This window comes from Chrysochloris asiatica, unplaced genomic scaffold (genome assembly GCF_000296735.1).
Source record: "Chrysochloris asiatica unplaced genomic scaffold, ChrAsi1.0 scaffold00054, whole genome shotgun sequence".
NCBI lineage: Eukaryota > Metazoa > Chordata > Mammalia > Afrosoricida > Chrysochloridae > Chrysochloris > Chrysochloris asiatica.
Window position 1 is genome coordinate 18,363,859 of NW_006408572.1, and position 4,810 is coordinate 18,368,668.

General features: G+C 35.8%; 1 pseudogene; it reads right to left on the minus strand.

Annotated features, from left to right (window-relative positions):
• LOC102832743 overlaps positions 1-3,837 on the minus strand; it is a 33,565-nt pseudogene extending 29,728 nt beyond the window's left edge.
• Positions 3,838-4,810: the final 973 nt, after the last annotated feature.

Below are 4,810 nucleotides of genomic sequence, written 5' to 3' on the forward strand. Positions count from 1 at the left end.
TATTTTTTCCATCCTTTGACATTTAATCTGTTTTTGTCTCCGTGTGTGAGATGTGCCTCTTGCAGACAGCATATTGAAGGATCTTGTTTTCTTATCCATTTTGCCATTCTCCATCTCTTAACAGATGCATTTAATCTGTTTACATTCAGTGTAATTATTGATAGGTATGGATTAATTTCTGCCATTCTTTTGTTTTTTGTGTGTGGTGTTGCTGCTTTCTTTGTTCTGTGTGTTTACCTTTGTTGAGCTCATGCTTTTTGTGTTCTTTCTTATGAGTTTCCTCATAGTTTTAATGTTTCCATGTTCTTGGATTTTCATTCTCTTAGTATGTTGTGAAATGTTAATTTTCTTTGAGGTTGCCTTAGAGTCCATTAACTTTTCTCTCCATTTAGTGCAATCTATTTTATCCTGTAATCAACCTGACCTTCTCACCATCTGGATCTCTGTTCCTATGTGTTTACATTCTTTTACGTTGTACTTGTTTTGATCATAGGTTTACCTCCCAGATTCTCTGAGTTTGTTCTTATAGTTTTGACTCTTCCTTCTGTTGATTTAATTCTGGAAGGTACTGCCACGTATGTCAATCTCTGATTGCTGTCTGTTCTTGTTGGTTCTCAGTCCACAGAACTCCCTTTAGGATGTTTTGTTGCACAGGTTTGGCTTTGGTAAAATCCATTAGCTTCTGTTTTTCCTGGAATGTTTTGATTATGCTGTCATATTTCATTGATAGCTTTGCTGGATAAAGGATACTTGGTTGGCAGTTTATTTTTTCTTTCAGGGTTTTGTATATGTCTCCCCATTGTCTTCTTGTTTGCATGGTTTCTATTGAGACATCTGAGCTTAATGTGACTTCCTTTCCTTTGTATGTAACACTTCTGTTTTCTCTAGCTGTTTCAGGAGGGTCTCCTTATCTTTGATTTTGGAAAATTTGATTATGATATGTGTCTGTAATTTTCTTTTGGGGTCTATCTTGCTGGGGTTCATTGATTTCTTGAATGTTTATCTTTTCACTTTTCAGGATGTTAGAGAAATTTTCTTCCAGCAGTTCTTCAAGTATTTCCTCTCTGGACTTGTGTGATTTTTCTTGTTCTGGAATGCTGATAATTCTTACGTTATTCTTCTTCATGTTGTCCAACATGAATCTTAGACCTTCTTCAGATTTTTTAAATCCTTTTTTGTGTTTGTTTTTCTATCTTAGTGGTATTGAGAGATTTGTCTTCCAGTTTACTGGTTTTGCCTTCCATCTCATCTATTCTACTCCTTTGCCCTTTCAGAGTATTGTCTATATCTGATATTCTGTTATTGATCATTTGGACCTTTTTCTGTAGGTTTTGAATTGTTTCTAATGATGTATCTATATTATTTGATTGTTCCTGTAGCGCTTTCCTGACTTCTTCCTTATTTTTCTCAAATCCATTGTAAAGTGTTTTGCAACATTTTGTAATCATTTTTCTGAATTCTCTCACAGGCATTTCCAAGGCCTGCCCTCCTTCCAGAATGGAGTCCAGGTCTAAAACAACTTATCAACAAACAGATATGTTGGTATATATCATTTGTGGGACATTGTTCTTTTTTCCCACTTATGTGATTTGTTTTTAAATATTAAGGTTGTTAAGTTGCTATTTATGTGGTAAAACTTGGTCATTTGTTTATAATTTGTCATTCAATTACTTTTTAACTGAAAAAGTGTTCCATGTTTATTGTTTCATTTTCGTTTAATACTGTTGCTAAAAGAATAAAGATTTTTAAAAATAGTCTAATTGAGATCAGGACTGAAAATATATTACATTTATAGATCAAATTGATGAAAACTAGAATTAATAATAATCAAATTAGATTATGCATGCTTGGAACTCTTATAAATGGGGTTCTTTACATATATATTTTTACATATCTGTTCCCTATTCCAAAAGGAGATATGCATGCTGTAAACTATTATAAAATACAAAGAGGCAAAAATAAGAATATAAATACATTATATCTCATTACCCCTAGAAACAGTGTAGATTAGATATCTTTCCAGATCACTTTGTAACTTTTATAACAGAGTAAATTTATATGTATGCTGTTTTATAATATTTTGTGTTCATTCTCTTTACTTTTACATTAAAAAAAATATGTTTCACCTCTTCTATGCGCTAACCTGCATTAAAATTCCCCTAATTTTACAGGGTCATTATGGGTGGGAACCAACTCGATGGCACTTAACAACAATTTTTTTTAAGGTTTTTTAGCTATGTCTTCCAATTCACACCCAAGTCATACTGCATGTTGTATCCACTTTTATGTTCCTTTGGGTCTCTTCAATAGCACTCACTGGCTAGGGATAAGATTTCCAGCCATTTCTCCACCATATTGTTCCTTCTTAGGTAATTAGTGAATTTCTCATTGCATAGATTTTCACCTGTAGCCCATGTAATCAGTAAACCTTAGTTAGCTGCATAGCTTGACATATTCCAGTCAAACATGTTGATATATAATGTAATAATTCACACAGATGATCTGTGCTTTTTGTTGAATCACCTCTGAAGATACATCTGTCTAACCCAGATAATAGTGATACCAAGATCAAACATTGGATTTGAAGGATGGAAGTTTGATCCACTCATTGTATAATTAATTCTCCCTTACAATTATGGTTTGTTTGTTTTTTTTTGATTACTTGGAACTATTAAAAATTTCCAATTCTCTATGAATGATTCACTCAATTGTTTTAGCATTTGGTCTCATACCATTACTTGGAACAATCACTTCACTAGATTTTTGCCAAAACTATATGTCTTAATGCTATTGTTCCTTAGCCGGCATTCTTGTATAGAGTTCTCATTCAATAAACAGGCTATTTGGTTATCCTGAAACATACTTATCATCTAGGACCAGTAGTGGTAGTATTGATAGAAGTTGTCTATATTCCTTATGGTTAGGAACCAGGATCAGCCCATAGCTGATTCCTGTGAGGGTGACGTCAGACATACCTTCACTTCCCAAACTTCTATGAAACCTGATGCTGGCCACCCTCCCCAAAGCAATCTCTACTTCTCTGCTGGATTTGAATATTCACTACTAGACCATACAGAACTCACTTATGATTATGGGATTTAAGAAAGTGGTTTTTGTTGTTGTTATGTGCCATGGAGTTGGTTCCAACTCATAGCGACCCTGCACAGGGTTTCTGAGGCTGTAAATCTTTATGGAAGCAGAAAGCCTCATCTTTCTCCTGTGGAACAGCTGGTAGTTTTGAACTGCTGACTGTGAGGTTCACAGCCCAATTCGTAACCACTACGCTACCAGAGCTCCTTTATTAAGTAGTAACAAGGTAAAACTCAAGATCAAGGTCAACAGGAAACATGTAATCAAAATTTGGAAGGCTCTCCTAAAGCAGAGAACACATCCTTTTCTTCTTCAGTACAAGACAGCTCTTTCAGCTCCTCTCAGCTGGGTAAGCAAGCAGGTGCTTCTCTCTGCTGGTCACTCTTCTTCTCAGTTATGCAGACTTCCTCTCTGTCTCTTCAGGACAATCCTCTTCTTGGCTTCCTCAGGACAGGTATCTTTTTGGCTATGCATGCCTCATCTCTACTGTGCAGGCTTTTGTCTGGTCTTCCTGCTGTTGGCCTCTCCACTGCTACCTGGCCTAGCTCACAACCAATGGAACAACTTGGTTCAGCTCTCTTAGCTGCATGGCTAGCAGTAGATTTCAGCTACTCACTCGGTTTTTAGACTCCTTCTGGGTCTCTCACTGTCTTCAATGTTACAATCCTTGACCTGCATTATAGCTCCTTTAGGAGGTTCCTCACCTCCTTGTTCTCTGCTTCTACTTTCTTCTTGTCTCTTTTGCATTTCGTTGTTCTAAAATCTCTATAGGGTTCCTTGTATATATAAGCTAACACCTTGTCAATTTTTAGACATGGTCTGCCCAGTAGAGTTATAATCCCCTTGGTGGACCACAGTCACTTCATTTGCATACTTCTAGTATATTAACCAATTCCTGCAAGGTATATAAAATAGACCAATTATAGAGCAGGCTGCAAATCAAGACCAGACAAAAAGTTTCAAACCATGAAGGTATTTACAGCTTACGCAGAAAATGTCAATCATCCTGAACAAAAGTAACCAACCTTCTGGGATAAAAAGTTAGGGCAAAGGTAACTTTCTAGTGATTGGGACAAGGGTGGGGATCTCTCAAGTTCTTTTTCCAAATAATCAAGGCAAAGGTTAGGCAAAATAACTCATTTGCCACAGTTTTTCTATTGTAAAGGAAGAATAAATGCCTCATTAGTTCTCATCAAATACCTATCATCAAAGTAGTAAACGTATGTGATTGAGTCAAAAATCATTTGCACTCCTGTTGTATTAAAATGCCCACCCACATCCATGGCTGATGACAACATTGAACAAGTATGTGAAATGATTCTGTTGAATAGATGAGTGACAGTGGATTATGTGGCAAATCATTTACAAATCAGACATGGCTCTACCTATAAAATAATCCACGATAGACTTGTGATTTGAAAAATTGGTGTGAGATGTGTACTGAAACAATTCAAGGAAGTGTATAAACAAAAATGTTTACAAATCTGCAACCAAAATTTGGACCAATACTTGAAGGAAAGGAAAGTTTCTTTAAAAAAAAAAAAAAAAGATTGCTGCTGATGACGAGACATGGATTCATCATTACAAGTCTGAGAGTAAGTAGCAGAATATGGAATGGAAACATCTTTAAACACTGGCCAAGAAAAAGTTCAAAAGTCAGTCCTTAGCTGGAAAATTGTTGCTCACAGTTTTGTGGGATTCTCAAGGGCCAGATTGGAAC